Source organism: Felis catus, chromosome D3 (assembly GCF_018350175.1).
Source record: "Felis catus isolate Fca126 chromosome D3, F.catus_Fca126_mat1.0, whole genome shotgun sequence".
In the NCBI taxonomy this organism is placed as follows: domain Eukaryota; kingdom Metazoa; phylum Chordata; class Mammalia; order Carnivora; family Felidae; genus Felis; species Felis catus.
In genome coordinates, this window is record NC_058379.1 from 90,607,547 (window position 1) to 90,632,153 (window position 24,607).

At 51.1% G+C, this 24,607-nt stretch overlaps 1 protein-coding gene across 1 annotated transcript in view; it reads left to right on the plus strand.

The window, feature by feature from the left end:
• TSHZ1 (teashirt zinc finger homeobox 1) overlaps nt 1-24,607 on the plus strand; it is a 75,036-nt gene that overhangs the window by 45,447 nt on the left and 4,982 nt on the right. The gene's annotated exons all lie outside the window — the stretch shown is intronic.

Sequence of the window (24,607 nt, forward strand, 5' to 3'; positions counted from 1 at the left end):
CGGGTGTTCAGGGGTCAAAGAATCCGTTTTGTTTTCATTGCCAAATTGCTTTCCAGAAAGGTGTCGTCAGCATCCATTTATTGAGTGTGCAAAGAGTGAGCCTCTTCTTAGGTGTGTGCCAGTCTGGCCTCACACCAACACTGTGCCTTGTTGACAGTTACCAGCTCATTCATCCCGATGGAGCCAGAGTGTGGAAGAGCGAACGAATGAATGAGTGGAAAAGTGAATGAATGAATGAATGAGAGCACAAATGAGGCAGGCCCGGGCTGCAGAGTGGTGTTTCTGTGTCCCAGTCCAGCTTCTCCTGTGTCCTTGGCATTGCTCACTAGGGTATGAACTTGCTTCAGAAATAAACGTTTATTCCTGTCTTCTTGGACAAGGTAAGGATTTCTTCTGCCCTTACGTTTTCCCTAGCGCAGGGTCTACAACTCCGCGAGAGTACTTCCAGCATTTTGTTGTGCATGAAAGTGAGTTGAAGGTGTCCTTTCCGCATCCTACTTTTCGGCTTTGTGAAGACAAAGGCTGCCTCTTCACCTCACGTCTCTGCAGTGAGTAATCTGGTGCCAGATAGCTGACGCTTAGGAAGTGGCTTTGAATCCGCACACGAGTGTCGACAGGATCTCTGTGTCCACGTTTGTGAGCGAAGCCATTGTTTCCTTCCATTTTCTCATGCCTCACGACTACACACAGGGTCCCTGTTGTCTTTCTTGAGGTGGAGAGGCTTAGGCCAGCTGCTGGTTCCCCCTTGTTAAGTGTTTGCAGAGGAAAGAGGGGATGGGGATTGATTGACGTCACCCCCGCTTTCACTGTGAACTTCCGTGGGTGTGATCAGTTTTGCCTCTGTGGCGCCATCATTTGTCATTGACATGTGACAGTACTTGTTCGTTGAATGCCTGGGTACCAGACACAAATGTACAGCCACAATACATGCATGTGCCCAGGGAAGCCTTAATTTCCCAAGTTTGAAGGGACCTACAGGCAGATCGGCTTTAGGTGATCTCTTAGTTTTATACTCACTATCTCTGTAGTACCTCTGATGTCAGATATAATTGATTAAAATCACGCAAATGGTTGAAAGTGTGTTTTTTCTCCTGACTGCCGATCTTGGTCTGGGTCTCTCGTCGCCTCCCCTCTCCCCACCGCCACAGTCATCCTATAAAGACTTCTTCCTGGAGGTCCTTAGCCTGCCGAGTGGCTTAGGTGATGGGTGTTGCAGCCCAGCTCGGTAATTTGGGGTGTGGACGAGGATAGGACTGTATCATGCAGAATGGATGTGTAGTAACAAAGAGCCCCCACATGTCTGCGGCCTTGAGTGACTGAACTTGCTTTCCCACGTGAGCTCCGGGCCTGTCTCCGCGTAGGCTGCGTGTTTTCCGCACGCAGATACTAGGTTCGTGTTGCCTCCACCTAGACCATTGGGGGTCACCGTGGCGGATGTGGTGGGTGGTGCACACACTGGCCCTGAAGGCTCTTGGGAAGGGACGTAGTATTGTTCCTGCCCACATTTCCTCAGTTGCATCTGATCTCAAGGAGTGCAGTTCTGTGATGTGCTTGGAAAAGCAGCTGAATATTGGCCAATAACCCTAATGCTTGCTCTGGGGGCCAAGGAGAAAGACGAGGGACACAGGAGAGACGAAAGGGCAGCACGTTCTACGACCGTAAGGAAGAAACTCTGCCTTGTAAGAAATTAGCTAACTAATTCTGCCAAAAGAGAGGTTCCAAAACCACTTTTGATTGATGGCAACATCGTTGTAACAAATTTATGGTCTCCTGGGTGATTGCCTTGAAGGACAACAGTCATCTCCCTCCAGAAAGATGTTCTCTAAAGGGCGTTGGAATACTTGTCAGCTGATACTGACATCTTTAATACATGGCCTGACCCATGCGCCCATTACCATAAACTCAACCACAGGCGGACATCCAGAGGTGAAGGCACCTTAGTGCTTCCTGTTGGCCGCAGAGAGAGCGTAGGAACTGCCTCCAGCGGGCAGTGCTGCCCTCCCAGAAAGCGCGAGGCTTCCTGTTTTGCCTTGTTGCAGCAAACCTTGTTCCACCTTGTTGAAACAAACACGATTTCTCATTTGATGGTTACACAGCGTGTTCACTTCTGAACTCTGAGAAGAGGAAACCCTCGCGGGCTTCTAACAGCCGCAGAGTTTTAAGGCTACGGGACCTTCGGCTGAAATGAAAAGACGTGGTTTTGGGGATTTGAAATCAAGTAGGAGTTGGGATGTGCGGGCACATGTTAATTTCCACATGGGATGATTTTTACAGACCAACCCAATAATGTGTAATAAACACACAGATAAATGGCTCCAGCTCACGTAGGGTTTGGCCGTCACTCAAACCAGACCCCTGAGGTGGACTGGCTTGTGGCCTCTACGGGAGAGAGGGGTTCTTCTCTGCCTTGGGAAATCCTTTCTGACCGCCCAAGGCCGCTCCGTGTTTTCTCCTCGAGAAGCCCTTCGAGCAGCAGAAGCTGTTCCATGACCGTGTGGCCAGCGCCGTGGGCACGATTGGTTCCGGGTGTCACCGCATCACACCGTCCTGATCGCGGTCGTCTTGTGGTCTGTGCCTTGCGTCCTGCTGCTTATGGCCCTCGCGACTCGAAGAACGTTTTCAGGTTGGAACGGGTTTTAAGGATCGTCTGCCACACCCCTGCCTTTGTGGCACATGAGGAGATTCAGACTCAGGGTAGCTTGTGGATACTGGTCAAGGTGTCCCAGGGATGCCGGTTGTGGAAATAAGATGAGGGACCTGTTTGCTGATGACCAGCCCAGGGCTTTTCATGTGCCAGCATGCCACATCCATCGTCAACTTGTGTGTGCTTCTGGAAGCTCCACACTAGGCAGTGTGTGGGTTCGTTAAACATTTGAGTAAATATGGTACTTGCAAGATTTTTTTAAGATACGGTCTCTTAAAAAAATAAGGAACACGCAGGGGCGCCTGGGGTGGCTCGGTCGGTGAAGCGTCCGACTTCGGCTCAGGTCATGATCTCGTGGTGTGTGAGATCGAGCCCCGCGTCGGGCTCTGTGCTGACGGCTCAGAGCCTGGAGCCTGCTTCGGATTCTGTGTCTCCCTCTCTCTCTGCCCCTCTGCCTCTCATGCTGTCTCTCTGTCTCTCTCAAAAATAAACAAACATTAAAAAAAATTAAAAAAATAAATAAAAAATAAAGAACATGCAGTCATTTGTCAGTAATGTAATCTATCAAACTAGCATTACTTCTGTGTCACAATCAGATTCATCTTATGTCACTTGGACTTAAGATGCCTTTCTGAGGACCAGAAGGTGCTAGAAGTGGGACCTACCTGCAGTTCCATTCATGTTACCGCCAATTTAATTCTCCATCTCTGTTGTTCTTTCTTTTTTTTTTTTTTAATTTTTTTTTTCAACGTTTATTTATTTTTTTTGGGACAGAGAGAGACAGAGCATGAACGGGGGAGGGGCAGAGAGAGAGGGAGACACAGAATCGGAAACAGGCTCCAGGCTCTGAGCAATTAGCCCAGAGCCCGACGCGGGGCTCGAACTCACGGACCGTGAGATCGTGACCTGGCTGAAGTCGGATGCTTAACCGACTGCGCCACCCAGGCGCCCCCTCTGTTGTTTTTTCTTTACCTCCTAGCGAGGTTCTGTTTTGTGTGAAACAGCCATATACATGTCATCAATAATCAATATATTCTTCTGACCCATGTTTGATATTTTCTAAGTCCTTTTTCTAGCAAGCAAATATCAGCATTCCTAACTCTTAACACAAGTAAATAAATTAAAATGGGTATTTACCAGTTAAGGAAATGGTTTGCTGTAGTTATGGGGCCAAGAAACAGTAACTGTATTCAGTGTATCTGTGTTTCTTGTTTGCAGCTTGGCAACTAACCATAGAGACTGTGTGTGTGTGTGTGTGTGTGTGTGTGTGTGTGTTAGTTGTGGTGTTTGTATCAATATTCATACAGATACAGCAATTCAGTGTGAAGGGAAACCAGTGTTTTTCTGAGCTGATTTGCATATGCGTGTCAGACCTAGCTATGCCATTTTTATGGTACCGACGAAAACAAGCTGACCTTTTACCGAGTTTTTGATTCTGGAAGATTCTGTGTTTTGAGTTTGGAGGGGAGGGGCTGCAGAGGAAAAGGGAAGAAGCAATTGTTGATTTATATCATGATGCCAGCAACAGTCAGGAACATAAGATGCTTTTCAGCTATAATTGTATCTTTGCTCAAGGCTACTGTAGTTATACTACATTAAATGCCATTGTCAGTCAACTCCAGAGTTTCAAGGAGCTTCCGTTGATACTGACCCACAGAGCATGGATACTGACCCATAGAACGGTCCCAACTATGCTTTGTGCGTCTTCTCTTGTTATGAAGCGTAGTGTTATTTTATACGCTGGAGATATTGTATCACGAGAGCACATGATATCACTCCTTGATAGGATTATGGTACAGTAATCAGAAATACGTGTCAAAACTTATCTAGCTAGCTATCCTCTTAAAGTCCTTGGTTTTCATTACAATTATTTTCCGAAAAGAAATCGAAAATAAAATGTCATTGTGAATAGCATACATCTGAAATGGGTTGTTTACCCTTAACAGGAATAGGACAATACATCACAGAAGCTTTCACCTGGCTTCTATCAAAATAATTATTTTGACAATTATCTCTACCATTCAGTTAACTTGTGCATGCGGATGGTGTTTCTGTGTCTTTGTGTTCAGCAACCCCGTGCTTAGAGTTCTCCCAGGAACTATTATGCTGCCAGATTTTATTCTATTTTATTATTTTATTTTTTAGTGCAGAGGGAAAAAAAAAAGAAAGAGAAAGGGCTATTTAAAAGGAATTGCACTCGGATACGTACATTCTTTGGCTATCACGGTGGGGTCGCCGGAAGGGGCGGTCGGACTAGCCAGTCTTACCAGGCAAAGAACCACGTAGACGCTGGACCTTAGAAGTCAGTCGGGTTGAGCTCATGAGGACACGCATCCTTAAGTGTCTTTGAAAACTTTCATTCCTCACGTGTACTCCCAAGTCAGTTGTGTGTGTGTGTGTGTGTGTGTTTGAAATTGAGGGGCAGGCGTTTTGAGTTACAGACTCCTTATTCGTTCAGTTACACGTCACTCAAAGATGTGCCATCCCAGCGAGGTCAACATCTACTTCCTATCCTTTCCTTCCTTCCTTCAGGAAAGTTGAGCACACAGCAAGTGTCACTAAGGGGGGCTTTTGTTTGTTTGCTTAAATGCGTACATTAAATTGCTTCTGTTTTAAAATATTTTTCATTTAACGGAGCAGTTTGCAGAATGTGATCCCAATTGTTCAGGCCTCGGACCATGGTGGAGAGATGGTGGGAGAGAAGCCTGCCCCGACCACTACCCCCCACCCCCGCCCCGCCTTCACAGGGCATCTGTGATTTTAAGGCCAAATCGTTTTGAAAGAGAACGCATCTCTCAGTGGGGCAACTTTCTTGCAGTGGACTCACCCCCAAGGTGGGACCCCTCTGGCTTGTCTTGCGTGTGTACTTGAGTGAGTAGAAACACTTTAAGAAAAGTAAACTCCGTGCTTTCCTACTGTCATATTTGATTTGAGCTCTGCTCTGATGGTTGTTTGAAGCTAACGTGAAATGCAGTGCCTGCCTGACCCATTTTCGCAGCCCATTATCATAATTTCACTGTCGTATGGCCACTGAGTTAATGTACTTACAAATGACAGAGAAAGTGTGTTACATGACCTTAGGGTTTTCAAAAATTAAATGACGTGGTAGGTCGTATTTCAAAGAATAGCTAAGGAGAATGGTTTTCTTTCCTGCATGAAGTGTCACTACGCATAGCAACAGGATATTGTATTTCTTTTTTATTACACAAAAATGTGAAGCTTTTAAACTCCGAGATTCCCCACATAAAATTTAATATTGGGGTAGGGAGTGAAATATGCAGTGGATAAATTTGCTTCTCCCCCATCTCGTCCCCTCTCCCTCTCTGGATGAAGCCCCCTTCAAAACTTAGACGTGCAGAGATACTTTGAAATTCTTGTCCGGTGGTGAATTTAGGGTTTTGCCCCCTTACGCGAAGCCATGAGTTGCCACCCAGAAGGCAATGAAGTATTACATTTACTAAAATTTGCTTTGCTAGGGTGCCTGACATTAGCTTATTGTTTTGTCTTACGTGCTATAGGAATTATTTTTCGTTTTAAAAAGTGGTGGGTTTTTTTTTTTTTTTGAAAGATTTGACTCTTTTGGCTTGAGGTTAAATGAGAGCTGGAAAAACACCTTTTAATTAAAGCAAGTGACATTGGTATCTTGTCGGTGCGCAGAGCCCTATATTACCCACACTTTATGGTGTCCTGGACGCACACGGCCGAGCGGTACCCCACTCTGTGTGATTGATGCTCTCCATCACGGACGGGGATATTGGGGTGTGACGGGCTGTGATGCATAAGTGCGTAAGGAGACGGGGGACAGACCTCAAAAGTGCAGTCCTGTGGTAGTCCTGTGAGAACGAACTCACTCATCTGTTCTAGAATTCTCTTTCCAAGTAAGAATAGTGTATGTGAAGCGGTACCTCTCCGAAGGAGCCCTCAGGACCGGAAAAGCCATAGGCTGACTTAAGGATCATAGACTGTATGGGGCGTCCGCGCATCAGTAAGAATTCAAAGTCCCTTTGCATGTTGTTTGTGTGAACTGAACACAGGGTCTGTGTAACGGGGAGGCAGCTGTGTGGGGCTGAGTTGCGTACCAACCTCGACTGGAGTTTTGGTGACCAGAGACCCAGCTCGCATGTAGAAAGAATAGTATTAACCACCGTCCTCGAGAAGAGCAGCAGGGGGAGAGGAGAAACAAGTCTCAGGCTTATATTCTGTTGCAACCGAAGGGTGTCCCCTGAAAACCAGAAAGTGGGACTAAAGTCGGGCCGTTTGGGTTTTCTTTTGGCTCCTGTCTGCAGGCTGCAATTCAGGGTGCTTGAGTCCAGAAGTACAGTCACGGGCTCCTGTCCATCCACTGGCAGGACGCGTGCCCTGCGTCCGGGAGGGACCGTTGTGCGCGGGCTCGGTGCAAGGCAGAGCCTTACGGATGTAAGCCCCTGGCGGTGTTGACATAAAGAATATTATTTAAAGTTACAAAAAATTTGACGAAGCCGCTCAATTTCATCTGCGCAGCGTCGTGCACCCAGACTAAATTGCAGGGGGAAAAGACGGGGTGGCAGTGTGTGTTTCAGAAATGACTTGTCATGATTAATTTCTTTTTTTTTTTTACACCAAACCAATCAGACCATTTAAAACTTTTCTGACGTAGCCAAAAAGTTTTTATTTTTGCCGTTGGCTCCGGCGGCTCCGAAAATCCCTTTATTTCCTTGATTCCAGTGGACAGCGACCGCACGGTCCTCTTTGTTCCCGAAAACGAACACCGTAGCCTGGACACGGCAGCGTTCGAGCGCTTCCCCCGGAGGAAGCCTCGTGTTACCTTGAAGCTCGACCCTGGTCCTGCCCGGGGTTGATCGGAAGCTGCCTTCTCGCGTTCTGAACACACGACGCCCGCGGAAAAGTCAAGTTGGCGCCAGCGTCTCAGACACGCGCGACGGCCCGAGAAGCCAGGGGACTCCGTGGCACGCGCACGCCGTAGGGGTCCAGCTGACACGCGGCGCGGGACGTGGCGGCGGGGCTTCGGGGTGGGGCGAGCCGTGCAGCCGGGAGGCCAGGAGACACAGGGCTGCGCGTGGCTTCCAAGGCTGACAAGTGCAGGGCGTCTGTGCACGCAGGCGGGGGGGGGGAGCTTCCTGCCTCTGCGCTAGGGGAACACATGCGGCCCGGAGAGGAGAAGGGAGGGAAGGGGCCAGGCGCCCCTCTGCCAGCAGATGAGCACGGCTGGCGAGTGGTCGCCTCCAGTTGAAGGATGCTCTTGTCCCTTATTAGGGACGTGAAGCGGGTCAAGAAAGGAGGCAGATGAGCCCTCGCCTCTCAGAAGCAGGGCGGACCTTTCGTATGCCTGTTGGGCTCTGACACAGGCTTGGGTGGGAGAAAGATGGGGGGGGCGTTTTGCACGCGTGGAAGTGCATCCGGTTGGCCATTCTAAAACAATGCACCGCATTCTCCCTCGTCTCGGAGACACGGGCAGGCAGGACTGCACCTTGGGGCTGTAACTTCCAGGCCGCATCGCATCGCGGGGGGACAAGTGTAGACCCCCCCCCCCACCAGAGTTGGCTTCCTCAAGGAGGAGTGGGGATGAAGGGGCTTATTAGTACCATGAATCGCCTCTCCTGTCACTCAGACACCCAGAAATGCGCGACGTGCTGCTGGCCATCGCGGGGCCGGAATATAAATCACTGACGATTACATTAGTAGATAATTTGGGAACTTAACAGTTTGCATTTTGCACTTCCCAGTTGTTTTGCTGACTTGCGCTTTTCTTGGCTGTCCGGGATTTTATTAACCGTCTTGAAGACATCTATCACCTCCTTCCTCTTCATTTTCCAATGGGCAGATTTTCCCAGGAAGGAGAGTTGCGATACTGATGCCTGCAGTCGCTGCTCCAAAAAGATTGCTGTATTTCCATTGACATGCAGTGCATTACCATAATTGGCTTTTCTACATGATAGGAGAGAGGAAATAATAATGTCATTTTATTTACAGCCAGAGTGTCGCTTTATGAGACTTCTCCAAGTTTCTGCCATGCTGTGTAGGTCAAATGACATCTTTTGATTAGTCCTGTCCAAAGACTTCAAAGCTGAGTGGCATGTAATGGAGACCTAGTGACAAACCAAATCTAGAAAAGAAATAAGACTGCCAGTTTCCCATTAAACAGCCTGCTAAACAGTACAGCTTCCCCGTGTCGGCTACGGAACCACTCTGACCACCTAAATCAGGGGAATGAAGGGAAGCTGAATTGGACATTAGTACCGCAAATGACTGTGGTGATTGCCACCGCTGCCCCCCTCCCCTCCCCCAAAAATCAGCAAGCAGACCATGTGAGTTACGGGAGGACCGCGCTGCGCCCATCCGTTTCTCTCCTGCCACTTGCTGGTTTTCTGATCCGGTTTATTTAGGTTTGACATCAGCCAAATGGTGTAGCAGGACATCCCTGACAGATATTCTTACTGATTTAACGGGAGGCACAGCTCAGGAAAGATGGATCTTCTGAGACAGGATTTCGGAGCGGTGCTTTTTTCCCTTTTCCACCCCATTTTCTTTCCTTTATGATCCCTGTTGATATGTTGTTCCGACGCACAGTCGAATCATTAGGGCCGTCAGAACTTTTGAGGAAGTGTGTTTGATTGACGGAAGGGAGTCTTGATCCCGACTGCCACACATCGTGTTAGTGTGCGTTTTTTTTTGTTTGTGTGTTTGTTTTTGTTTTTTCAGGTTTCTGAACGGGCATTTTGTACTAGAGCTTGACAGACGGAGTCATTTCTGCCCCGCAACAGCGAGGTGTACCTTCCCAGGTGACTGGGCCACGTAGAAATTTATACCGTTTGTATGAACAAAGCAACGTCCTCAGTGCGTTCATCTACATTGATTGGCTTTGGATTAAATCTAGGGTCTGTTTGTTCTTTAATTCATTATTCCAGCCGGTCGTTATTGAACAACTGTTTTGCTTCAGCTGCCATGCTAGCTGCTAGGAGCCGAGGTCCACAAGGATGTGGTTGCACGCTTCATCAGGACGACAGATCGCTTGGCCCCCGGTGACCTGCGCACAGGTCGGGGGAGGGGGGTCCCCCGAGGCCTGGCCAGGTGGCAGTGCAGAACCCATTCTGCGGTAGGGAGGCCCTGGGTGCACAGAGAGGGGGCTTGCTAGAAGGAGCCTGGTTAGAAACAGATTCTTTGTTTCTTTTCGGCTCCCCCCCCCCCCCACTGCTTTTTTTTCATGATGGTAAAATACACACAACATAAGGTTTACCAGTCTGTGTTGAAGTGGGCAGTTCAGTGGCATTCACACTGTTGTTCAATCTCCAGCACTTTCCACCTTCCCGAACCGAAACGCTGTCCCCATGAAAGGCTAACTCCCGTGCCTCTCCCCAGCCCCTGGCCACGCCCTCCTACCCTCTGCCTCTGTGACCAGCCTGGGTCAGTGTGGCTGCAAGTGCATTCCGGGGGTTGGGGGACGGGGGGGGGTGGGGTTGGCGGATGCCAGTCCCAGAGAGGCTCTCCCCGCAGCCTGTCATGGCTGATACAGATGAACACAACTTTCAGGCAGAAATGCCCAGGAGCAATTCTGCTGACCTTCATGCAGATAAAGATCTGATTTTACAAACAGCATATTCTGAAGACAGGATTCATTTTAAACCCATGCCGCTTATAGCTCCTGATAGAAATGGTTCCGTGTGCGGTAATATGGGTGCATGTCAGGAGCCTGGCTCTGAAACAGACTGCCGGGAAAGGCCACCTGCTGCTAACGCGTCCGGGGGCAGCCCACGGAATCCCTGTGCCTCAGTTTCCCCATGTGGAAGTCATGGTTATAGTAGGCTTTCCCCTCATTGTTGCCGAGGGCTTAACGCGATTAATAAATGCAGAGCGCCCAAGATAGTGTCTGGTCCAGAGAAAGGGCTCCTACTACCTGTTACTAGTCAAGGACATTTTAACCCAGTGCATATCGCTGGTTCAGGAGATAGTCTGTGGGTACGAAATGTTTTACGAAATGTTTACCCAAGAACAAGCAAATCAGTTCTTTCAAAATAATAGTATATTATTCATCCTCCCAAATAAATTTCCGGTGTGCTGAAAAAAGTGATGCTCCCTATCTAGGTGGATCATTATCTCAGAATCTATTTTATTCCTATCTGAGACCGGATTTCAGTGTTGTCACGGAAAAGAAAAAAAAAAAAAGGCTTCTGGTGATGATGGCAGGCTCTCTCCCTTTCTACGCAGAATGCATTCATATGTGCGTACTTTTTTCTTTTCAAGCTATGTTGTGGGTATTTGAGAACGGTTAGCGGTCAACATCCTTTTTTTCTGCACGTGACTCGGCTTTGCTAATTTCCACTTGGAGTCCTCTCCCATAGCTACCTGCTGCCTTTCTTTCTCCCTCTGGATATTTTCGTTCCCCTTTCTTTTCTCAATAACTTCAACATGCCCAGCACTTCTTTCCAAGCGGTTTCATCGACAGAACCAACAGAGACAGAGAGGAAGAGAGAAACACGGGAACTACAAAGTCAGGAGTTGAGTTTCCTTTACTTAGCTGCTCTTAGTGAGAAAGGCGGTCCTGTGGGAACAGCTGGAACAGAATTTGTTTTGTTGCACCACGAGCGAATCTTTCATCTTAAAACCTTTTCCTAGAAATTGTCGAAGCTTGTGTGTTCTCCAAGAATCCCACCTGCAGCCAAGGCACCGAGAGGTGTGGTCTCTGGGCGGACTCGGGGCGCCACGCACAACCTTCGCCAGAGATCGGAGAGGAAGTGTCCTCAGACCGACTAGGAATTGCTATTTAGGGTAAATTTCTGAAAAGGAAAGTAACGACGAGTTCAAGGGCCCTGAGTCCCCCCCCCCAATTACATGGAGCATCGTTCCAGCCTCTGCTTCGGATCTCGGGGAGACGTGATGTCAAGAATGCACGGGGCTCGCACCTAGACTGTGACTCCGGTGCCTTTTCTATCCGTTTAGCCAGGGGACTATCTCCAGCTCCACTTAAGGATGCAGATGAAGAGTGAAATCCCTTCACCTGCCGAATTCACTTCTCCGGGTGCCCCAGGCACCCCGGGCCTGCAGTCTGCCTGCACCCCCTCCCCGGTGTGCTCAATAATGCAGCAGGATTTTGCTTCCACCAAAGTGTCACCTGTCTAGGTGAGTTGTGCCAGTGTCTATGTGAAGTGACAGCCATCTTTGAGTACCAGCGTCTTTAACTGACTTCTCTTTCATCATTCATGTTGGAAAGGTAACATTTTCGACAAGGTTGTTTCCCTCTCCCCACTCTTGTTTCTCCCCACCTCCTCCCCCCCTGCCTCGCCCCTCCCCACTCTCGTAGCGCACCTGATCAAAACATCATCGCTGACAAAGGGTTCCTTCTCCAAATTAAATGAGCCCAACTAGCCTGGGAATTTTCATGAAGAAAGCAGGTGAAATGCTGATGTGCAAAGTTAATGAATCTGGTAACAGAACCTTCTTGAGCCTGGATGATACGATCCAGCGGCGTTCCGTCTCCCCACGCTTCCTGTAAAGAATGTATGGAAGTCAGTTATGTGGCGTGATTCTAACATCTGTCCTACCCCAGAATGGTAATTTGTATAAGTAATGGAAACAGGTTAAATACTTCCATTCTAATGTTGCCGGCAGGGATGAAAATGAACATTTCGATGAAATCATCTCGACAGAGTGGAGCGGGGAGGGGCCTGGGCTGGTTCATTTCCACTCCCTTTGGTGGTGGAGGCCTAATGAGAATGCCCGCGTGGATAGTGCGTCAGATGGAAGAGGAAGGGCAAGGAAATCTCGGAGATCGCAGTTGCCGAAGCGCCGTGAGGCACAAGGCAGCCTGGCCCCCACGCCCACCTCTGCTCATGACCGGGCTCCGCTCCGAGGGGCCGAGGGGGGACGAGCAGGGCCGGGGCCCCTTAGCCCTCTCTGTCGGACGGCCAGCAGGGGTGGTCTTCGTCCGCCGAAACCCAAGGGTGGTCTTGCGATGCCTCTTGGAACCTGATCTCAAACCCTCAAAGGGACTGTGTTTTCTTCATTTCTCCGTCAGTGTAAATGATCTGCTTTTTGAGTGGTTTTCTCTTTGCCTAGAAAGTGACCGTGCATCCTCAGGCAGCCATGCGAAGAAGCCATTTTATTTGAGTTGTTGGTGCTATTTCACATTTTGTAAGAGTCGGCACTCCCTTCCTCTTCACGGTGCCCCATGCACGTTACTCTGCGTCTAGAGAAAGCATGAAGTCTTCCAGGAAGAGAAAAAAACCCAGTTGTGCCAAGTGTCCCGTAATGTCCTTGTCAATTCAAGTATGTGAATGTGGATCATTCAATGTATTTTCATACTAAAATGCTGAATGTGTATGCTGTGTTTGCCAGGGTCACTACCTTCCTCCAAGTTAGATGACGTTACTTAAAATCCAAGTGGGCTCAAGGTGGAGACAGTAGTCAGCTAGCCTGTCATATGAAATGCCAACACCAGAATGACTCCAGATATCTGCATCTGGGGGCGTGGCAAGAGCTGAGCATCGTTTATTGAAAGAACACATCCTTCGCTTTATATCGGGATGTTTTGCCACCAAGTAGGAACGGATACGGGTGGGTGCTTGCACGTTGTGTGAGCAGGCATTCTGAGTAACCCGCTATAATCCAAAGCACGGGTTCGGAGCTGACTTTTAGAAAGCAAGCCAGGTTCAGGGCAAAGCCTGCCTTCTGTTGGTGTTTCAGCTCTTCCAAATGAGGCACCCCCAGTTGGGTTCATCTTCTGGAGGGGCAGGGATAGCGGGGAGGCAGAGTCCTGGAGCGTTCATCTCCTGTGGAATAGAGCGCGGGGCGGTTCGGGAGAACACCTTTCCATAGTGCGTAATTGGGGTAGAGGTGAAGGGGCAGGCTGGGGGGCTCCAAACCTAATTGCTCACAGCCAGTGGTGTTAAGACTCGAGGGAATTTGGAACTTCACTCCGTTTAGCCCTTAAAAAACAAATACAGCTGTCCCTTCTCACCGTCCTTAAAATGACCGTGGAATAGAGCAAATTGTGTTTCCTTCAAAGAAACAAAGATGTTTCTTGGAATGTTGGGCTACAATTTGAGAAATATCGTCTTTATCTCATTTGCCAAAGATAAGATGTTTGTGCCTCAGTGTATAATTACAGTTCGAGATGAAAATCTCTTTTCGGACAATGAGTGTGTATTTTTACATTTTCAGCCGTCAGGGCGCACATTGTTGACATCAGATTAAACTCTAACAGGGGCCGTATACATTGCCTTATGTCCACTTGCATTACAATGCACAGGATTTCGTGTTGCTTAAGATGACAGCACATCTTTAGGGACACGCTGGCATCCAGAAGGCCCATTTTATGACAAAAAATATTAGCAAGATTTAATTTCCTTTTTAAATGAAATCTAACCATAGGATCTGGGTGTTTCATTCCCATTTGGGGAACGAAGAGGCCCGTGCAGTTTTTCTCCGTTCACCCATGCGCACGCTCGTGCACACGCAGGCACACACCTGCACACAGACGCAGGTGCGGGCACGCACGCGCAGGTGCCGCCGTGGGCTCGTTGCGACGTTCTGTTCCACTGCTGGGCGTGTTCTCCCAGGCACCGCGGGACCCACCGCGTGTGCCCAGACCATCACACTCCACACCGCGTGCCGGGCTCGGGAAGGGGCGGCGGGGGGTGGGGGGATGACGGCAAGGCCGTTTTTACACAAAAAGAAATGGCAGAGGATGGTTTGGAGTCTTTGTTTCATTTGACGGGGAGAAATGTCACTTGTTTCTGTAAGTGAGAGGAGAGTTTTATACTGCGGTTACCGTTCCCCAGCGTAGTCATTCATCAGATTTCCGCGGGGTGGGGGGTGAAGGCGCAGGGGAGGGAGCGGCGCTGAGGGTGGGGGTTTTCGTGGCGAAAACGCAGTGCCGTGGAGCTGACTCTGTTTCCTGTGAAACAGTAGCTGCTCGCATAACAGTCTCGTAGGCCAAGAAATCACACTCATTCACCTGGCGAACGGTATCGTTCTCGCAGTTTCGAGACTAGAAGTAACAGTTTCCGCAAATACTGTATTTTGGCACACCTGTACCCGTATAGATCTTCGGAAAGTTGTAGCTTGCAGTGAAAACAAAAGGTGATGGCAAATAATTGCCTGAGCTCGGCACTTTTTACGAGTCAGTCTCTCTCTGTCTCGGTAAGAAAAATTTCGATGGCATCTAGGAAGGCAGTTGGGAGAACTAAACGGTAACAGTGGAAACAAACCCAACTGTTTTGGTGAGAGAAGGGTGCTTTCTGTCGTGGCCGTGTGGATGTCCCTTTGCTCTAGTCACCACTGTGGTCATTAAGGGGTTTTCCAGGAAGTTGGGTGTTGTGTGACCTTGTGTTGAGCTTCCAATCAAGTGTGGAGAGTCTCATGTGGGAGATTGCAGCAGGATGCTGTGGTGGCGAATCACAGGGGCACATCATTTGCATCTGGCCATAGCAGACTTAAGGAGAAAAACTCCCCTAGCTTTCTGTTAAAAGTCCGCCCGTCACCCATGTCCACAAGTCCATGTGTGTCCCCGCACCTGATGACCTCCGTGCCCCCGTCCCCCAAAAGCTGAAGTTCCTGTTTCTCCTGTCTCACCCCGTGCCTTTGCGAGAATAAGACGCTGGGTTCGAAACGGACACACTCCCGAGACATGAGCCCTGGGTGGGGTTCAGAGACCGTGGAGCCCTTGCTCTCCATCGTGTGTCACTTCCGTGTTCCGACACCCCTGAGGAGCGAAGGTCTGCGGGAGTTGACTCGGTAGCAGAAAACTTGGTTGAGGAACTGTAGGGCGCACCACGTGCAAGGCTGCAAAGTGACCGGATGTCACATTCGCTGTTGGTTCTCCATGCCAGCTCTTGTGTATATGGCCGATAGTCTGAGAACCAACAGGTGCTTGAGCTGACTTACACGTCTTTGTTGGTTTCGGCCACTTGGGGAGAGATTCCATGTACGAGTCTCCCCTCCTGACTTGCAGACGTCATCCGTGAGGATGAACCTGACCCTATCTGATGGAAGTCTTTTCTGGTGTCGGTGGTCAGATCGTACCAGGTTGGAACCCAGCGTTCTGGGCGTGGCTTGCGGATGTTGGGTTTGTAAGCCCAGGCTGGTCCGACTGCCAGAGAGCGGCGTCGTCCTTCCGTGATGCGGAGGCAGTGACTGGAAGCCTGGGATCCCCCCTGCGTGGCACTGGGTGTGCACCTGTTGGCGATGGACCAAGGGAACGTTAGCATAGCTTGTGAACCTATTGGCCAGTGGTGCCGAAAGGTGTGTGTTTTCCCAGGATCGTGGAAGAATTATTGACTTCTTGGTGTTCTTGCATCATTTTAAGTTCTCTTCTAATTTTGCAAGGTTCTCGTGCATTTTTCCTTCCTGACATCACTGAAAACTGGTGAAGGTTTGCGGTCTCGTTAATCAGGGCTAAGCCCTACTTTGTGTTATGCCGTTATTGTGACTCTGGATGGAAGGCTAAGACCTGGCATGCCACTGGGAGGCTGGGAGGAGCCTTAAAAGGGGGTTTCTTCTTCCTCTTCGAACTCGACATTGCATTCGGGGACCGTGAGGAAAAGAAGAAATGATAGTGAAGGAAGTTACCTGTGGATTCCTAATGAGACTGAAGAGACGGACTCCGCAGTTCTTAAAAATGGCTTCTAGCAGGTTTTAAATAAAGAAACAATTCTGGAATAAATCAGATGGTTTTGCAGACCAGGACGTTAATGATTGGTACCAGGCAATTAAAATCTGCCAGAGTGATAGGAAAATTTTTGCTCCTATCGCATGAGAGCAGAAGTGGTGTTTCAGCTTTGCTTGGCAGAGTATCTTCCTGCGAAAAATCAGAACGTATGTTCGTAAATTAACATATATCCTGCTTGTACTTTAGTGTCCGTTTCAGAGTAGGAAGGAACGAGCTCTTACCTATATCTGCTTTCTCTGCATTTTTTATTTCCCAGTGTATTCTACCTTTCATCGAAACCACCTGCTCTGCTCGTAACAGAGGTGAAGTGACTTTACAAGTGATCAGTTATAAATTTGGAAGAAAGTGTGTTTTGCAAGACCCCACGATGAATTGCAGCTGTACGTTTATCACGTAGGTGTGTGTGAGACCCGTTTGTGAATTGGCCCCTTGGAGTAAATGTATTTTGATATAATGGCCATCTGCTCATGGATATCACATTTGCCGGTCTAAAACCTGGTTGGATGTAGATAGACGTGTAATTTGGTAGGATTGTATGGTTTCACCAGGTGGCAATACGGTAGCAAAGTTTGGTATTTACTGGAAGCCCGTAACCAAGCAGGGATGAGACCTCTGTTTGATAGTTGTCACTTTTAAATATCCATTTTCCTCATTCACAGCCAACTCTCGATTATGCGCGCTAAGGAGGGAAAGACCTTGGATAAACAGCAAAGTCTCCCAGACTGATTCTTGTTCATTTGCTCCCCCCACCCCGCCGCCCCCCACATCCTGCACCGGCCTCGGGAAGAGCTGCTAATCGGGAGCCCCCTTCTGCTCCCTTCGAGCTCCCACCCCCCCTCCTTCCTCTGGAAGGAGTAGCTGTCAGGGAGACTGCTAAAGGGCAGCCAGAGGGGCCTGGAAAACGCGGACGTTAAAGACCGCACTTCCCGAATAATCCCCTGGTGTGAATTTGGAGTCTGATTGGTAAGTGCACCATCTACCCAACGGTGAAGGCCAGTGATGGGTCGGCTCTCAGTGGGACAAACCCTTATTTTGTTCCGGTTGTTCAGAGGTTAGTGACAGCTGGAGAGGCACAAGACTAAGCAGGGGTGCCTCTTAGGCCCAGCGTAGGGGGACGGTCCCTCCGTGCGCATTTGCTAGTTTGCTTTGTATCCGCAGGACCTGAGGCGGAGGCGGCAGGACCCACAGGCACAGACTCGGGCGCGATGATCACGGCTGCCGTGTCCATGAGCGCTTCCTAGAACCCCTTCCCCCCCAAAGACACCAGTAGTTGCCATGAATGCGGTTTGGGGAAACTGAGGCCCTGACAAGTGGGTGAGTGTGTGGGGGCCGCACTGTCCATAGGTGACTGGGCTGGGGCTCCTTCCGAGGTGCCTCATCGGTCTGTCCCTTCCCCACATCTGTCCTCCTGTCGCGATAATGATGGAGGTCTGTCCACAATGGTGGCCTCATTGGCCTGGACCCTGTAGAGATGAGCAGCTAGAATGTCACCCGTACCCACTTACCCCGGCCTCCGGGTTCAGGCTGCCTGGGGCACTCATCCTTCAGTCACCCCTGTACACACCTAGGGTCGCTCCGTGCACCTGCCATGTGTCATAGATGTGGCTCAGGGAGCCTTGTCTTGAAAAGTAGTTTAGCCCATTCCTCCTGCTAGAGATGTGGCAAAACCAAAGGCCTCCTTCCCTGCCCAATGCTGAAGCCCGATGTTCGGTTGGTCTTTTCAGGCCCCGTGGGGTAGGTGTGGTCTGAGAATTTCCGTCTTCAGGACAACCCTGTCCTGCAAGATCCAGCCTTCTCGTCCTCCTCAGGTCCAAACTCTTACATGAAACTCAGTAGGTTTTAGAGCACTCTGACGGCTCTGACCCTGGGATGTGAGTGGCCTTGGCCTGAGCCCAGATTTGGAAGGCAGGAGCCGTTGGGGGGTCGCCTGGGGGGCTCGAGCATTGCTTTTAAAGGGCAGGTCTGTAGGCGAGGCGGGGAGGGTTGGAGCCCAGCCCTGACCCTGGGGGAGCCTCAGGCAGGCCCATTCATCAGCCGCCCAGCAGTTAGATGGAGAGGATTGGAAGATCAGGGGTCAAGTGCTGGTGGGTGCTGGCCGTTGGTGGGCATGCAGGGGGTGATGCCCTGGTAATTGTTAACTGTGTCTATTGTTACCGTTAGTGCTGGGGCCTTGGAGCCCACTCAGCTCTTGGAATGGAGGGCAGAGGGGTAAAGGAGGCTGGCTGATGGCTCACAGAATCACTCTGGAACATTCCATGGGCTCCCTCACACCTTCGTCTTCGTGGACATTGAATCCCTCGCCCCGTCGTCTGTGTTCTCAGGTGACCATGAGCGCCCCTACCTGTGGTTTGACTGGAGGGCCACTAGAATGCAGATTACCTGCTCAAGGGGACGTGTTCTCTCCACAAGCTAATTTTACTGTCCTATCCTAGGGCGGAGCAGGAAAACACCTCTGGGGTCCGCAGGGTGTCACGATGCGGGCACAGGGCAGGCGGCCCCCAGCTGCCCCTCTGGGTCCACGCTTCCTTGGGCTCCACATACGTTAGCGTTGGAAAGTTAACTCCTTCAGGGAACAGGTCAACGGGCTAGAGCAATGGAAGAAGAGTGTGATAGCAGGGAATATCAATTTATCAGGACTGGGATGCTGGACGAGCCGGTGGTGGAGTGTCACCTTAATGTTCTAGAACGGGACAGAGAGCATGCGGGCCGAAGGCTGAGGTCCTGCAGCGTGATGACCGCCGAGCTGGGGGGCTGAGGGCCGCTGGGGAGGCCCGCCGCCTAGGCCCCTCCTTGGGACCCGCAGCCCCCTCCAGGAGAGGGTGGGACAGGAACACGCGGGGGGGGGGGGGGGCGGTGTGGAAGATGGTCCTGGCCGCTGGCATCCAGATACCACCTGCACCCCTACGTGCCTGCCCCCTTCTACTTGTTAAAAATTTTTGAAAAGTAACAATTAACAAAGGCCTTTGCACATTTCTGCCCCCAGGCTGGGCCCTGCCCTTCCTGGAACCCCTGGTCCCGGGGTCTGGCTCCCGGCTGCCAGGTGCTCACGGAAGGTTTGGGGCTGCTGTTTCATTCCAGGAACAGAGAGGGATGGCTAATCCTTGTTTGTTGAGGTGAAAACACAGAAGAAGGTTTTGAAGGCAGAGATATTTATCAAGAGCCACGTCACTCGACATAACCCATATATTCTTTATCTAGAAAAAAACCCACTCTTAACATTCTTTGAAAAGAAGTTTTCCCTTGTACTGTGTATACAGTTTTGTCCTTTGCTGTTTGCACTTAATGACTCTCCATGTCATTAAAGACACTTAAAAAAATTTTTTTTTAATGTTGATTTTTGAGAGAGAGAGAGAGACAGAGTGTGAGCGGGGGAGGGGCAGAGAGAGAGGGAGACACAGAATCCGAAGCAGGCTCTGGGCTCTGAGCTGTCAGCAGGGAGCCTGATGCGGGGCTCGAACCCACGAACCACAAGATCATGACCTGAGCTGAAGTCGGATGCTTAACTGACCGAGCCACCTGGTGCCCCTTTATTTTTTAAAAAAATTTTTTAACATTTATTTATTTTTGAGAGATAGAGACAGAGCATGAGCAGGGGAGGGGCAGAGGGAGAGAGAACACACAGAATCTGAAGCAGGCTCCAGGCTCTGAGCTGTCAGTACAGAGCCTGATGCAGGGATTGGACCCACGAACCATGAGCTCATGACCTGAGCACTGAAGTCGGACGCTTAACCGACTGAGCCACCCAGGGGCCCCAAGACACTTTTTAATGTTTGAATAATTGTGCATCGTGGGGATCAACTACAAATCACTTAATTACCTTTTATTGTTGGAGATTCAGAGCATGGCGGATTGTGTATGGAATAATATATAAAGGACATCTTTGTGCAGAAAGCCTTTTCTGTGTTTCGTATCGTGTTCGTGGCTGTCCGTCCCCAAGTACAATTACGCGGCCTAAGGGTGTCAGCATTTCAGACATCTGACTTCTTTGGCTGCGACTCTGTCAGTCACACCCCACGACGGGCACAGAAGAGGTGCTCTGATACTCCCTACGGAATACTTGGGGTCGGTCCTGCCCACAGCAGTTACTGGACGTGCTCGCTGGCACTGGGACGCTGACGAAGGAGAGCAGCTTCGTTCTGAGGTGGCCGGGTGTCAGGTGACCCAGATTTGAATGCCGCATTGTTTCTTCCCCGCGTGACCTTGCGGGAGTTGGTCAGCTTCTCAGAGACTCGGTTTCCCCATCTGCAAAGCAGGCATCTCAGTGATGCTGCCTTGAGGGCTCGTGGGGTGCGGCGAGGTGATAGTGTGGACACGCCCCTCCCGGCGGGGCCCGCGGGCTGAAAGTTGAGGTTTCACTAAGAGGACAGGCGAGTAAACATCTCTCAGTTCTTCGGGGAACAGTGGGTTCTGGCAGGGATTAAGAGGGGCGTCACGACGGAGGCGACATCTGAGCCTCCCCGTGAGGATAAGTGTTCACGAGGTCCGGGGAGGCACTGTCTGGGCCCGGGTCCCACCCAGGGCTGGACGCGTGGCAGGAGGAGGGGCCCACGTGGGGATTTGTACCCACCCCGCCCCCGTGTAGGACATGACTTTAATGGAGGTTTTAACTCCGGGATGGCCAGGGCGGGGTCCCCGGGCTGCGGGACGAAGCGGGGTGGCCTGGCTGGAAGGCTGCTGCAGCGGCAGGTGGTTGGCCTGGGGTCCGGATTGCTGAGGTCGGGGGGGCAGCGCTGGATGCCGGGCTTGCAAACAGGGACAACGGCTCTGTCTCCAGAGTGGGTGACTTGTTTTGTTTGGGGTGGTTCAGTAACAGGTGATTTAGGGGGGTCCTAATTCGGGGGTGAGCGCGCTGTTACTTGGGGAGGGGGCAGGAGGAACGTTTTGTTTGTACATAATTGACTTGGGAGTGTCTGGAACACTCACACCGTGACAAATTCATGTGGCAGCGATTGGAGCTCCTTCTGTGTGCCAGACACAGCTCACTCTGCAGACGTGCAAGCCCAGCCTTCACGTACCGTCCCTGTCAGGGCCTGTGGCCAGCGGGTCTGTACGGGGGGTGGGGGGCATCGATTCGGTGGTCCTAGACATGTGCGCTGGGGGGACTCACGGAACAGGTGGGATCCCCTGAAAGAGACCGCCGTCCAGTTGGCAGGACCGATGGGAGGGGGTGGCTGGAGGCGGCTGGTGCCCTGGTCTGGGGACAGCAGGGTCAGCGTGTGCCATCCCCAGGGCTGTGGCTGGAGCAGGAGGGACCTTGAAGCTGCCTCCCCACAGGGATGCTGGGAAGGTGGGCATGCTGAGCCCGGGGCAGGGAGAGCGGGTAGGATCCCGGGTTTCCCCTTAGTGCATGCTGGGGCTCCCTTCCCGTGAACTCCAGGAGGGTGGGCACATTAGGGATCCCCCCCCTCCCCAACACCCGCTTCCTGGAGAACAGCGGACGTGGGTATCCCAGCCGAGGGAAGGGCTCATTCAGAAATGATACCTTGGGAGGGTTTCCTTGTGGAAGAGGCTGGCGTTTGTTCTGTGTGGTTCTACCTGACAATTGCTACTTGGGGGCATGTGGAGTTGTCAGTGGAACTCATTTGAGCTCAACCCAGGAACTTCCCAGTGTAGACTGGACTGCCCCAGGAGGAGGACGGCCTGGGATGGAGCGTGGCCCCCGGATACTGCACGCCGTCGGGGGGTAGGGGTGCCCGGGGGAGGGGATGAAACCTGTGCCCGAGGGAGCAGGCAGGTGCCAGCCTCCTTGTGTCTATACCATTCCAGACCCAGAATGGGTCTGCTGTGGGGACCAGGGGGTGCTGAACGAACCGTAGCGGTGTTATGGGGCATCTCCCATTTCTGGGTTTGCAGACCTGGGATGGAAGTCATTTATTTATTCAGGACATGCTGCTGGGTGCCAGCCCGGGGGTAGGCAGGGGGTGGCTTTGCTACCGTCCAGGGATGGAGACAGACCAGCTGACCGGTGATCCAGGGAGCAGACCCACGGTGATGGGCCTCCCAGGCCGAGCCAAACTGGTTCAGATGAAACCTTTCCTTGCAATTAGTTTTATTTATTTATTTAAAAAATCTTTTTTACGTTTATTTTAGTTTCGAGAGACAGAGAGAGACAGGTCGTGAGTGGGGGAGGGACAGAGAGAGAGGGAGACACAGAATCCGAAGCAGCTCCAGGCTCTGAGCTGTCAGTCAGCACAGAGCCCGAGGCGGGGCTCGAACTCACGAACTGTGAGACCAGGACCCGAGCCGAGGTTGCACGCTCAACCGACTGAGCCACCCAGGCGCCCCGAAATTAGTTTTCATTAGTTGCTAGGACGTGAATCCTAGTTTCCTCAAAGAGGACAGACCAGGTCCACGAGGCAGCTGCCTGCCACGGCCCCTGGTGCGTGCAGCCGCCTACGGGGGTGCCCCTGGGGCTGCTTCGGGACAGCTTAGAGTCAGGCCAGCACCTGTGGGACTTGGGGCCCGCATCTTCAAACGGACTCTGCCCCGCCCGGACTGCTTCGTGGTCTTAGACGTCCCCATCAGAACCCGCAGGGGTGGACCTTGGGGCCCAGGTGACGAGGCTTCATAAACTAGGACCCTTGGCCGGGGGTTGGAGCTTCAAACCTTCAGAGCCCTGGATGGTCCTCAACCCTTAATAATTATACAGCAAATGAAGGCGAGGTCCAACTTGGAAATCTTGGGGGTTGGGGGAGGGGTTGTTGTTGTTTCAGTTTTATGAGGTTTACGTTTCACAGGAGGGCCGTGTAGGATTGTCTGGAGCGCCATGCAGAGGCCCGTGCCTGTAGTAAACCTCAGCCCCTGCCCTCCTGCTCATTTTCCCTGCTGGCCGCACAGCATTAACGGAACCGTAGCGCCCGGGTCTGTTAGCGGACCGCTCTTCGCGTGAACTTCAGCTGTGAAACACGTGAACGCTTAGGCTCAGGTTGCTCGATGCCAGCCCCCTGGTGCGGGATGGCCCACGGTGTCTGGTGCGTGCAGGGATTCTGCAGGGTCCACGTGACCGATTCCACCGTGTTCCCCGTGCCTGTGTGTGCACATGCCCAGAAGTGCGCGTGGCTGCCCCAACCCGAAGCCCTCTGTCTGCAGGTGCTGACATTGTCCTGTCACTTCCTGCCACCCCCCGCCCCGCGTCCGCCCTTCGGGCAGCCGAGATGTTCTCGGTCTCTCCTATCAACTGTCCCTGCAAACGCGTGTGCTCAATGCCACGTTCCCTGAGGATCGGGCTCTGATAAGGTGATAAAGAGTGATCAGATTTAATGAGACACCCCTCTCGCATCATAGCGGTGCATTTTACTAGGGGCCTCCTGGAAAATGTCTTAAGCCCAAATTTCCCAAGAGGTGGACAGAGCACTCATTCAGCTAGTTGTTTCCTAAAAAAAAAATAAAATAAAAAAAAATAATAATAAAAATGCAAATAAATGTATTTTGGTCAAATGAGAGGCGGTACATAGAGTTAGCTCCCCTTGAGAATTAACGAGATAGGTCACATTTTAAAGATCTAAAATGTCCCGCAGTAAAAAAAATCAGGTTTCATCTAATGATTTATGTGCCCTCCAACCCTCTCATTCACGTGACAGCTGTCCGCATCCCGTAGTTTCCTCTGGGAAATGACGTCATCAGCCCAAGGAGTCGCTCTGTTGTAGCATTTCCACTGGCTTTGTTAACACGTAAAGAAAATGTGTTTATTGTGGTAAAAGGTTCATAGCGTAAAAGTGAACATTTTAATCCATTTTTAAGTGGACGCTTCAGTGGCATTAAGTGCATTCACACTTGTCAGGCAACCACATCCCCACCATCCGTCTCCAGAACTTTCTGTCTTCCCAAAAGCCGAAACTCGGCTCCCCGCGAAACGCTAACTCCCCGGCCCCCCTCCCCCCTTCTGCCCCCGGAAACTACCTTGTACCCTCTGTCTCTGTGAATTTGACTACTTGTTATAGGTGCTTCATATCAGTGGAATCAGACAGTACGTGTCCTTTTGTGTCTGGCTGATCTCCCTTCACCATGACGTCCTCCAGGTTCGTCCGCACAATGGCGGGTATCAGAATTTCCTTCCTCTTTAAGACCGCGTAATATTCCAGTGTGCATATACACACACTGTGTTCCTCCATTCGTCTGTCACCAGATATGTGGGTCGTCTCCGCCTTAGACTCCTGTGGGCGATGCTGCTTGGCACACTCTCTGGGGTCCCCCTGCGGGTGACGCCAGCTTTGTCCAGGCCGGGGGCTGGTGGCGCGACGTGTGGTTCTTTGTAGTGAGGCCGAGAGTATTTTCATCGCTTGCCGCGGAGGAGGCTTTTT